Below are 13,589 nucleotides of genomic sequence, written 5' to 3' on the forward strand. Positions count from 1 at the left end.
GCAACTTTGACTCCACACTCATTTATAGTGTCAAACCTCAAATTGTCCTAAATACTGATCTTACTTTGTGTTTTCCATCAAACAGTATTAAACTTGTCATATTAATATATTTGTAAGTATGTTTAACTATTTACTGTAAATTAAATGACTAAGTTGAATTAAATGACTAAGCAAACAACGGATCCCTGTTGCTTTTTCAATTAATGTGTTGTAACTCTTAATCAATGATTTATAAAGTATTTACAACCTAATCAATAATAATTAATAAACTCATGTATAAACCATTCATAAACCTTTTATAAAGGTAGTCTTATTTTAAAGTGTTACCAAAAATTGTTCTGTGAATGCACATAACATCTAATGAACACTTATAAGCACTTTTCACAGACTTTAGGTAAAGTGATGAGTTATTCCACATTACCAAAGGTATATAACAAATTATAAAGCTTCATAAGCGCTTTTCACAGACTTTTTATAATTTTTTATATGCCTTTGCTCATGTGAAATAATTCATTACTTTACCTGTGAAAGTCTGTGAAAAAAAGCTTATGAAGGTTTATAATATGTTATATGCCTTTGGTAATGTGGAATAACATCACTTTTTCGCAAGTCTGTGAAAAGAGCTTATAAGTGTCCATTATAATATATGAACAATTTTCATATAACATATAACATATAGCAGTAAGAGGGAGGACATCGCGGTGGTTCTTTATAAAGCATTATGTGAATGAACTCAACATCTATTAAGCTTTATGAAACAGGTCTGACCAAGGATGTTAGGAAAAGCAAATACGAATATATTATAATGCGTTATATTGCTTTGTGATAATAGGGTAATGGGATGGAGTGCTACAGACTAGTAGCTCTTCAGCCCAGAGGGTTGTTGAACCCAATTGCAGAACAGTTGATCTTAAAGCAGGTCAACCCAGGAAGAAAGGAATAAAATAAATAATCGAACCCATGTCGTCAGGGTCGCGATCCAATACACTACTGCTGCAACTGAGTGACACTTCCTGAACTATTTCTCTATTGGGAGAATTTATTTTTTTTAAATTGGGGCTATACCCCCCTTGCATTGTCTCTAAAATCCACTGGCCTAGGCTATAAAAGATCGATAACACCCTGAAACTGGGCTACAGTTTGCAGTAACAACCTGTGCAACTCTCTGTATGTATAGAATGTATACAGTCAGTGTCCATCAGTCATCACGCTACTAAACATCGCTGGCATTTAGACAGATAACGCAGATTTACAGCCCTGTACTGGGATCAGATGAGTTCCGCACACTGACACATGTCCAGACTTTTTCCAGTCTGGAATCGGCTCAGATTTCTACACATGCCAACAAGCATGAAGCCATTTCTGCACATTACCACACGCGCCAAGCTGGGGTCAAAACTCACGAGAGAGAGAACAGCGAATCAGCTTTTCTGCTTATTCTGTTGTAGTTACTGTCAGAGATATAAGCGCTAATCTTTATCATAACTAAAGGAGAATTCCAACACCATTTCTCCCAAATTCCACATAAAAAATATTGTTATTTGGAGCGTTTATTGGCTGAAAAACCGAAAAAGATGCAGAGCTTTCAGACCTCAAATAATGCAAAGAAAACAAATTCATATTAAACATAAAGTTTTAAGAGTTCAGAAATCAATATTTGGTGGAATAACCCTGTTTTTTAATCACAGTTTTCATGCATGGCATGTTCTCCTCCACCAGTCTTACACACTGCTTTTGGATAACTTTATGCTGCTTTACTCCTGGTGCAAAAATTCAAGCAGTTCAGTTTGGTGGTTTGATGGCTTGTGATCATCCATCTTCCTCTTGATTATATTCCAGAGTTTTTCAATTTGGTCAAATCAAAGAAACTCATCATTTTAAGTGGTCTCACATTTTTTTGTTTCCAGGGCTGTAGATGTGTTATGTTTACATGATGTCTTTAAATTGTGCAACATTTACAAATATGGGATATGTCTTCTTATGATACACACTATAAACACATTTCTATCATATTGTAAATGTGCCGTTCCTGGATGTACACACACAAATACACAAATATAGTGTTTTCCTTTGACCTATATGTGTCCTGTATATATACACAACCTGACAATCCTGTCCCACTGGCAGCTCCTAAGGCCACCTGGGTCTCAATTTAATACCCCTTCTGTCACATGGATCTAGATCCATTACAGAAAGTGTACAGCTGACCTGATATCCACATGCATTCTAGGACAATACATGCCTTTAAGGTGTTAAAGCTCGGTGGAGTGAACTGTGCATGGCTGTGAAGGCTGTATTTTTTTTTTTACATCACACAAAATAAATAATAAAATATGTCATTTATTCTGTATTTATTATGTAACATTTAAACTGATTTCTGAGAGTTTTATTGTAAATAGTGTAGATGGTCTTAAAGATTAAAGAAAAGAAAAGTAAATAAATCAATCAATAAACAAGCAAACAAACGACCGAATGAGTCGATAAGACGCGAGAAACGATTAATTCAGGAGTCAAAGTGCAAAAAAACAGGCGCCTGATCCTCCATTAACCTCTGTAATCCCTGCAGGTGTGTAATCAGTAATAGACTGGATGATGATTAATGATGATGATGGTGATCATGATGCTCCCTGGGACACTGTTATAGTGAAGAACTGATTCATTACAGTCTTATTACTGTATATACAGTGTAGTGATATTACTATGTGTACAGTATATAGTGTTATTATATGTGCAGGTGTGATCAGCTAAATATGAACCTGATAAAGACACTGTTATACTGAAGAACTTCATTACAGTCTTGTTACTGTATATACAGTATAGTGATATTACTGTATATACAGTGTAGTGATATTACTATGTGTACAGTATATAGTGTTATTATATGTGCAGGTGTGATCAGCTAAATATAAACCTGATAAAGGCTCTTTTATACTGAAATACTGATTAATTACAGTCGGTTTGTACTGTATATTGAAAATACTGTATATAGAGTGTAGTGATATTTCTGTATATACAGTATAGTGATATTACTGTATATAGAGTTTAGTGATATTACTGTATGTACAATATAGTGATATCACTATATGTACAGTATAGTGTATATGGAGTTTAGTGTTATTACTGTATGTACAGTATATTGTCTTATTATATATATATATATATATATATATATATTAGTATGATAGTACTCTATTTACAATATAAATGTATTACTGTATGTGCATATGTATGTATGTTTATATATATATATATATATATATATATATATATATATATATATATATATATATATATATATATATATATATATATATATAGTATCTGCTGATGATAGCCAGTTTCATCATAATGTTATTGACGGTCTATGCAAAAGAAATTAATGTAATTAACTCTTAACTAGTTCAGCACAGCTGTTAACTGAAAGCCAGAATTCCAGGTAAATCTAACTCATAAAACTGACTGAAAAATCCAGCAGAGATGTGCAAGAGGTGCTACTTTGAAGAATCTAAAATGTAAAACATATTCTGGTTTGTTTAACACTTTTTTTTGGTAATTAAATAATTAAATAAATGTTTTTCACTTTATAGATTGCATACATTCTTTTTTAATGTCTTTTTCCCGCTAAAAAGTGTTTTAACACCAAACAAACCCACACACAGCCTTAAGTTCAATACCTGCACGACACCGGCACGCGCGCAACGCAGCCCATGCAGCACGAGCACGAGCTCCACCACATTCAGCCTATTTCTCCTGTAAAACGCGACCAATCAGAGGATTTCTAACCTTTTTAATGTCCTTATATTCAACAAGTCCCTCTTCTCCAGCGCTCGCTACATATTAAATGATGCAGGACTTACTGTATGGTGACTGGGAGCCCAGTTTAGAGTTAATATTCCACTTTAAACCAGCGCATCTGCACCATTCACCTGCTCGCGGCTCCTCGCGCTGCGCTTAGCTGATCTGAGCTGCTATGCTGGATTATATAAGTTTACTGAAGCACGACTGCAGTCTGCAGGTACTGGATCAGCACTAACAGCAAACAGCTCACCGGCTTCTATACTGATTTTACTGGTTTATTACTGGTTTTATACTGAGATCTGGAACAAGATCTCCAGCTTCTACAAGTTTCTACAAGTGTGCATCCATTAAAAAAGAAATAAACAATACCTGCTGTGCTGACAATCCAGTTCAAAGACACTTTCTGCTGTTTCTGCAGGTAATTTGATTTTACACTTGTCTAAAAGCAGGTTTTTGATGGTCAAAGTGATTTAAAATCTGGTCATCCAGATAAAAATGTACCCATGCTGGTAACTTGATGGTTAACTAGCTACAATCAAATGTTATAAAATGTTTAGCAATGTTTTGAAGATATTACAGAAAAGATAGCCTGTAACCTTACAGAAAGAACGTTCCAGGACGGTATAGACGTTAAAGAAACGTTAAAAGTAATGTTGCCAAAACTAAACCAAACCGAAAAACCTTAAAACCATTGAACGTGACGTTGTAGCAATGTTACCAGAACATTTAAAGGGTTAAATAATAGCCTGTAAAGTTAAAGAAAGAACGTTCCAGGATCATATATGCGTTACAGAAACGTTAAAAGTAACGTTTCCAAAACTAAAACCAAACTAAAATCACTGACACAAGTGAGCAACAGTTTTCCCAGAACGTTTAAAACTTGAAAACTGATTGAAATTGAAATCCCAAGAACCAAACCTTCAGAAGAAAAACTCAGTATGAATGAACTTTACACCATACAGGTATACCGCACAACGCTTTTAACTCTATTGTGACATGTACTGTCTCAACCATTATGTATTACCTGGTTTACCATTTTTCATAATAATTTATATTGTATCCAGTATGCAATAAACATCGGTGCCACAATACAGCATAATTTAACTTTACTGGTGCATATTACACTGACAGGCTTACTCTAACCAGTATGAATTCAGCCACTTCGAGAATGGTTTAAATGCTCTTAAGTAAAAAAAAAAAAATCCAGTATAAATTAAATTCCTTGCTATGCAGCACAAACGTATCTGTATCGAGACATTTGATAGTCATTATTCAGTATGAATTAAGCCACAGTCCGGAATGGTTTAAATGCTCCAACACATAAAGAATCCAGTGTGAATTAAGTTCCTTACTAGTATGCAGCACAATCTTAACAGTATCAAGACATGTACTATTGATAGTCTTGTATTATCCCGTATGAATAAACTTCAATGCCAGTATCCAGCACGATTTAACTATACTAATGCATATGAGACTGCAAGGCGTATGTTATCCAGTATGAATTAACTAAGCGCACAGTTCCAAACGCTAATACAGCATATAGTCTCCTGTCTCCAAACGCGCGCGACTCCCGATCTCGCGCCACTTCAGTAAACTTACTTTGCCGGTGGTCCGCGGTGTGCTGAGTCTTCACTGCCCCTCCGAAGCCCCCCGGAGCTCGCGCGCAGCAGGCTGGGTCCGCTCGGTTGTGGCGCGCGGAGTTTGGACGGTAAATCTCGGTGCAGATGCGCAGTCTAATCCCGCGGCTGCTCTGCCATCTGTAGGGAGGAGGAGAGACGCTCCGGATACTTTTTACTCATGAAAGGAGTCCGCGAGGCTGCGCACAAGCTCGCGCTTCTGCATCCACTGCTCCGCCTCCCCCACACTCCAGCATCACGCCGCGCTCTGATTGGCACGCGCGAGTTAATTCATACTGGAGAGAGTGCGTGTAAAGCTGTTAATCTTACAGGTCTCAATACAGTCAGACTTTGCTGTATACTGCATGGCACTGAAGTAAATTCATACTGGATGATGTGTACTCATTGGAGTTAAAAAAACAGTCTGGAAAGAGATACTCTGGGTAATTCATACTGGAGAGAGTGCGTGTAAACCTGTCAATCTTACAGGTATCAGTACAGTCAAACTGTGCTGTATACTGTATGGCACTGAGGTAAATTCATACTGGATGATGTGTACTCACTGGAGTGAAAAAAAACAGTCTGGAAAGTGGTACTCTGCTTAATTCATACTGGAGAGAGTGCGTGTAAACCTGTCAATCTTACAGGTTTACACAGAATTACTTACTTAAAATATATTAAAAGTACATTAATATTATGCTTTCATCAAATGTTTGAGAGAAAACTTTAATAATTCAATATACTTCTAAAATACTTATTTCCAAATATAATTTTGTACATATTTAGCAAAGTGTTAAACTTTTTAGAAAGTAAATTAAATTACTACTGCTAATAAAAAAAAATAAAGAACATTTGTAGCACGCTAAAAATTGCAGTACAGTATATTCAAATATATTTTTATACCCAACTAAGTATACTAGAAGTGTGCTACTAGAGACAAACAGAAGACAGCAACAAGAAGCATATTTGTACTGTAATGTAAATATAGATCACATATATTTAACATCAACCCTCAGTACATTCCTAATATACCTGGTGTATAATAAATAGTGATACAGTTGTAATACTCATTATTAAATATATTATAATTTTACTGTAAGCATATTTAAAACATGGGGTTACATACATTAACTATTTTATATGTTACGTATAATTAAAATAGTTCCATTTTAGTACAGTTAAGTACACTTTTTTTTTTTACAATTTAGGAAAGACTTTTATGCTATTTTTGTACAATTAAAGTATAATGAGTACAAAAATATACTGATTTATAATGTGGCTACAAGAACACTTTAGTGCACTATAGCATAATAATGCTTAGTATACTTTAATCTACTTTTTTTCACTAGGAATTCTTGAGCACCAGTTTCTTCGTCTTGCTGCAGAGATGCTCTGAGAAACAGAGTAAACAGTAGAGTAAAGAACTGCCTCCGCACAGACACAGCATCCTGCACGGCGTCACTAAGGATGCCCGTTGCTCTGGGTGACATTTGTGGACGCTCATGGCCACGATTAGCATGCCTAGCTGAGCAGGTCCAGTTCCTGAAGGGGCAGAAGAGGATTTCAGGGCTGCGAAAGAAGCTCAGCGCCCAGAGCAACTGTAGAACCATCCAGAAGCTAGCTGGTACTCCAGCAGCCATGCTTCCTGCTCCTATCACAACTGCTGTTCATGGTCATGTGACATGGAGAATAGAGAAGCTGTAGAATATCATATCCAACACTTGGTACATATATTTAACTCAAGTGATAATCCACCAGATGTGTTTCTGAAAGTCTTTCATACCTACTTTGATTGACCAAATGTGACAGCCTGACATTTCTAAATCAAATCAAATCAAATTTATTTGTATAGCGCTTTTTACAACTGGTGTTGGCACAAAGCAGATTTACAGAAACATGATCACAGGACAAAGAATCAGGCAAAACATTAAACATAGAAAATACAGAATACAGAACCCCCAGTGAGCGTAGACCTTGGGGGACCATCCTACCACTGATCAAACAGCTTTTAAATTAAATTTAAAATGTCTTTATACATCCACATATGTTTTATATATTCAGGAGTATAGCAGCCCCACTAATGGAAGCAGTTAGAGTTGATGTAAGCTTGGATGTAATCTGTAGTGGAGAGAAAGTTGGATGATGAGCAGCTGATCTGTGGTGGGTGGTGGATGGAGAAGAGCTGACTTCAGAAACTTCCATCAGTCTGGCCGGACAGGAGACATGAGAGACTGGGGGTCCAACATCCATCGGTATCGGGGGTCAGACAGGTGGGCAGTCAGTAAATCGGAGGAAGGCAGAGAGATAGAATTAGTTTTGACTGGATTTATGTAAAACAGAGAATTTAAAACATTATCAGAGTGTGATTATTATCATCTATTGACTCCGGCAGATCTGAATAAAACAGCCTAACTAAAGGAAAAGAGAGAGAGCCAGAAGGTAACATAGACATGGAGGCACCCTGAAACACTGGCATCCACCCACTCCACCGTCCACAAACCTGAGTGACCGCGTGCAGTGGACGAACAACAGCACCAGCATCTCAGTTTACCACAATTCCCTCTGTCCATGAACCCCTGGATCTGCAGCCTTATCTAAAGGAAAAAAAACATTAATTACCAAAAGCTAAACTAAACAAGTAAGTTTTCAGTCTAGACTTAAAATTGAAACTGTGCCTCAAGACTTGGGGAGCTTTATAAGAGAAAGCTCTTCCTCCTGCAGAGCTCCTCTGAATTTTAGGAACTACCAAGAACCAGCACCTTGAGATCTAAGTAATCAGTCCCTGGATTATTTGATCATTCATGTGATCCAAGGGTCATTGTTTATTGTAATTTCTTTAATAACTCTTTAAGTCTCTTGTCTTGGTTCCTTTCAATGATTCTTGCTAAAGCTCTAAAATAAAATGGCTCTTACAAACATCGCAAAGGTTCTTCGTTGTGGCATTAAGAAGATTCTTATTCTGAGTTTTGGTCCCTCAGAGAGGTTCATGCTTGTGGTCTTTTATTATAGAGGATCTCGGTCATGCTTGTATAGAGTTTAGAGTCTCTTGGGGCCCTATTTTAGTGATCTACTTTGGTGCGTTCATATCTTAACAGCACAGCATTTTGTGCATCTTAGCAGAGGAAACTGAATTAAATTTACTTGCATTTTTTGTTGAGTTAAAGGTCCCGCACCTATAGGAATGAACTCTGACTGTTGACTGTTGTCAGGGTTTTAATCAGTCAGTGGCACTCCACCACCAAGATAGGAATGCACCAGAAATGTATCTGAACACACCTCACTAGACCACCACGACCATCAGAGTAGATTTATTCCCAAACTCCAACACTATTTTAACAGTGTGGGGGCAAGGCGTGAAAATAATCTATTGATGGGGGGGAAGATAGGAATGAGCAACACATTACATGCACCTTGCGCAAGGTGCCTTAGGTTTCTCTAAACAGTTCATATTCATGGTTCTTCTAGGTGGTTCTTCCCCATGATCTTAGAGATGTTCTTCCTTCAAGTCTTTGTACCACTGAACAGTTCTTGATCGTACTCTTATGGAGATTCTACTTTTTTCTACTTTTTAAAGTTTTGCTTCCTGTCAGTTGCATTTTTGTTATTTTATCTATATGTTTTTGAGTCTTGATTTCTTTTAGATGTTTTCTTTACACTCTTCAGGAATTTCCTATTTTCAATCTTGGTTCTTTTTAGTGGTTCTTTTAGATGTTCTTCGTCTGAATCTGGGTTCCTTGGTTGCTCTTAAAAATGTCTTTAGGACTCCTTGTCTTTTTGGTTCCTCAAAGTGGTTCTTTATTCTCTTTTAGAGAGGTTGTTCTTGGTTTTCTCTCTGTCGTTCCTCTTTATGCTCGTAGGGAGTCTCCATTGGACTCTTGGTTCCTCAATGTGGTCCTTCTCTTTCTTTTAGAGAGGTTGTTCTAGATTTTCTCTTAGTCATTCTTCTTTACGACTCTTGGTTTCTCAAAGTGGTTCTTCATTCTCTTTTATAGAGATGTTTTTCTTGGTTTTCTCTCAGTTGTTCCTCTTTACATCCTTAGAGAGTCTTCTTTGGACTCTTGGTTCCTTAAAGTGGTTCTTCATTCTCCTTTAGAGAGGTTGTTCTTGGTTTTCTCTGAGTTGTTTCTCTGTACGTTCTTAGGGAGTCTCCGTTGGACTCTTGGTTTCTCAAAGTGGTTCTTCATTTTCTTTTAGAGAGGTTTTTCTTGGTTTCTTTGTACCTAAAAGTTACCTTCAGAAAATTTTTGAGAGTATCTTCTTTTAAAAAGGTTTGATTTTTGAGGAAATTTGAGGTTTTCAGGTCAATCAGCATTCCCCCTAAACTGATGAGGATGTCACTGACCTCAGTGATCTTTAATCTCTCGGTATCAGGTCAGGGTTCACGATGTGAAAAGGAACAGAATTTACGTCAGTCACGCTCCACACTGCTGACTTTATGACAGAGATAGACGGTGACATCACAGTTATCACTGATGCACCGAAACATCACTGCGTTACACAAGCCAGCGTTACTATGGTTACAGATTATTACTGGCAAATATGCACAGCTTGGATCTCCACTGGTGAAACATGAGGAAGGGAAGCAGAAAATGATTGTTTTCCAGGACTGAGCGTGAGCTAAAGGTGGGGTAATCGTCCTCCTGCGGGAGCTGTTGGAGTAGGGTTAAGGGATAATAATAAGTGTAATAATAACAATAATAATAATGCACTCAGACTGCAGCGTGGCTGTACTCTCGGCAGTCGTGATGAAATATGTTCTGCTTTTTTTTTTCTTTGCTTTAAAACCTTACATTTATTGCATTTATTGCAGGTATTAATATAAAGCAGAAACAACTGTGAATAATTGGGTAATAATTTAGTTTAGCATATCTTGTTGAGTTCCACAGGGTTCAATTTTAGTTTTTTTTAACTTTTAATGATAATTATTAAAAGATTATGAGTCATTATTGGAAGTGCCTTCTTACATACAGGGTTTAGGGGAGTAGTAATAATAATAATAAATAAAAGAGTGGTTCTACTGCTCTGTCCAATCAAAGTGGATCAGAGTGAATCAGACTAAAGGGTAAATTAACAGTGGTTAATAGTTAATAGATGGTCTTTGAAGAGGTTTTCTGTTGGGTATTTTTTCATTATTTTAAACAATTCTGCATTGTAGATTAGCACTTAAAGTGGCAGTCTGTATTATTTAGTTTCTAAACTGAAAGCAGAAGCATTTCTGTGGAGTGGAGAAGAATATGGATAAAATATTGTGTTTAATGATACCAGTGTGTCAGTGTGCCAGAACCACCATCCATGCTAAGCCTAATATATATTTAATCTAAAAACCGGGGTGTCAGGTCTCTTTTCGTGGGAGTTCTTCTTCTGGTCAGGTCACACTTTACGTTTTTACGTACTTACTTCACCCGTACAGGCTCTATAAGAGAACCTGGCTCAGTTTTACTGAACGCGAGCGGCTGGTGGAGCAGTGGAGACTTCAGAAGAGGAAACTCAGAGCTCAGTAGCTCATTCACTCAAAGTAAAACCAAAGAAACAAAGGAGTGAAGTTTCGGAATGAGCACTCTCTCTCTCTATCTCTCTCTCTCTCTCTCTCTCTCTCTCTCTCTCTGACTGAACATAACCTGAAATCGGATTCTTCCACTCTGAAAGGAGACCGCATCACACCCACCCAGTTTAAAATGATTCTTCTTGCGCATGCTCGGTGCAATTACACATTCTCACCAGAGAGGGCCCTAAAATCCCAAAACTTTAAGCCGCCGACCAAACAATGAAGAAAAACAAAGAAAGTGTTTTACAAATTAGAATATGTTTTATATTTTAGTTTCTTCAAAGTAGCACCTCTTTCTTGTTATCAACATTGCAGGACTCCCTTAGTGTTACACATATTTTATATATACACTACTTATGTATGTGTGGCCTAAAACATGTGACCAAGAGATTCCCATAGCAGTCTTTTTTTTCCTTCTATTTTTTCCCCATTTTCTAGGCCAATTGTCCTACCCATTCAGCTGCTACTCAGCTGTATTTCACCATCACAGGTGATGCCATGACACCAGGAAGGGTTAAGACTATTTTTGAACTGCTGCTGATGCAGCATCGCCCAGTAGCATCACAGCGCATTCGGAGAAAAGCGCAGCGACTCGGTTCTGATACATCAGCTCACAGACGCCTTGTGCTGATCGACATCACCCTAGGAGTGATGAGGGGAAAGAGCAAGGCCAATTGTGCTCATTTAGGGCTCTGGCAGCTGATGGCAAGCTGCATGACTGGGTTTCAAACCAGCGTCTTTTATAGCTTTTCTTATTCCTACATCTCAGAATGGAAAATATCTGATGTTTGACTAAATGATGTAACCAAATACTGTTTATTTGGACCCTCGGGCTAATTTTATTCAATTTATTTTCCATTATTCCAATCTAAAATTGTTGAAGACTCAGCAACAGAGCCTTTTTTTCCTGGAAGCAGAAGCTACGTCATCTGATAGCATGCGGCGAATGAACACGAAAGTGGAAATTGGAACATCATGTGCTCGTGAGATTAGGGGTACAGTTGGAGGTTCTGCAGGAATTACTCACTCCTATAATCCGTCAGGTTCATAAAATCCTATTTTAGAAAACACACTCTGCCTGGATCTTTCTCTCTCTTCCTCTTTCTCTCTTTCTGTCTCTATAATCCACGTTAATCTGATAGCAGCACCCTCCCTGCACTCGCTCTCTCCACTCTCGCTCAACCATCTCCTCCGACGAGTGGGTCCATTTCTCCTGCCAGAGAGAAAACCACCACGAAAATAATGTGATTTCACCAGTGGAGGAGGCATCATTACCCTGCTCTCCTCCCTCTCCTCTTCATCTTCCAGTCGGACGGAGTTTATATCTCTCCATCCGTGCACCGCTTCCCTGGTCTGCGAGCTCCAGAGAAGGAGCTGTTAACCTGCGATTGGACTCGTTCAGGCCAATGAGATCCGTGCCGCTCCTCTAAACGATAAGAGCAGAACATCAGCAGCAAAAACCTGGTTGGCCTCTTTAAACTGCGGCCAATTACTGACCTTCAGCGCAGTAAACCTGCTTAAACTGCTTCCCACGTCTGCTTTTAGGTAGCTGCAAAATTCAATGCCGGACCAAGAACTCCCAGCGCAGCGAACGGAATATAAAACACACCAAGACCCAAGTTTCTATACTTCAGTCACAGTCAAAATACTGAGTTTTTAAAGCAGCCGTATTTTTTTATTTTTTTAATTTAACCCTTTGAACCCTAGGCTGTTTTTCTTCGTTTTTAGGTCTTATAACACAGTAATTATATCACACAGCCTCATGACCTGAGCTCTTTTACTCCAGAACACATACGGCTGCTCAAAAATATCATCATTTAAAATGTAAAAGGAAGCATAATTGTTATATTTTCCTGGAAATTATCATTTTTTGATCAAATTTTTACCAAGAGCCTGTTTTTTTTTTTACTTATTATTAAATGTATAGACTTTAAATATATTCACACCTAAGATATATTTTCAAAAATGGTTAGACTAGAGTGTTTATGAGTTAAAAGCATAAGAATATTGATGATTGATAGTTCATTACATGGATTATTAATTATTACTTTGATAAAATACATGGAGAAACAGCATCAGGCGGAGTTACTTGTCTTGGCAGTATTTTATAAGAAAACTAAAATTAAAAGTATAAACTCAAATCAACAGAATTTCATACAGCAATTTGTTTATTTTAACCTGCAATAAAGGTTAAATTAATCTTTCACATGTTTGGAGTCATTACTGTAATTGTTTTGGTTGAGTATTTATTTTAGCTTTTATTTATTTAATGTATTTTGTCTTTTCACTGTATTTATCTATATAATTTTCTGTTTTATCTTTTAATTACCTTTTTAGCCTTTTAAGTTATTGTATTTAGTTTTTTGTCTGTTTTAATTCTTTTTTTATTTTCATTATTTTGTCATTTTATTTCATTTCCATCACTTACTTTCTTTATAATCCTGGTGTTCTTTTTAGTTACTTTATTTTTAAGTCCCCTTTTTTATTTGCATATATTATTATGCTAATTATTTATCTTTTTATTTTAGTCCACTTTTGTCCTTTTATTCTAAATTGTTTTATTTCTTCTTAGTTAAATCTTAGATTTTTTTGGCTTGTTTTTCTAATACTTTTAAAAAAGTTTTATAGTT

The 13,589-nt window shown here is 36.9% G+C and overlaps 1 protein-coding gene across 1 annotated transcript in view; it reads right to left on the bottom strand.

Moving 5' to 3' along the window:
• Window positions 1–5,603, bottom strand: part of camkvb (CaM kinase-like vesicle-associated b) — a 91,514-nt gene extending 85,911 nt beyond the window's left edge. Inside the window, exon 1 of the mRNA XM_022682594.2 lies at window positions 5,398–5,603. The gene's annotated coding sequence lies outside the window, so the exon portion shown is untranslated. The remainder of the gene's footprint in view (window positions 1–5,397) is intronic.
• Between the last annotated feature and the right edge of the window lie 7,986 nt (window positions 5,604–13,589).

Source organism: Astyanax mexicanus, chromosome 24 (assembly GCF_023375975.1).
Source record: "Astyanax mexicanus isolate ESR-SI-001 chromosome 24, AstMex3_surface, whole genome shotgun sequence".
NCBI lineage: Eukaryota > Metazoa > Chordata > Actinopteri > Characiformes > Acestrorhamphidae > Astyanax > Astyanax mexicanus.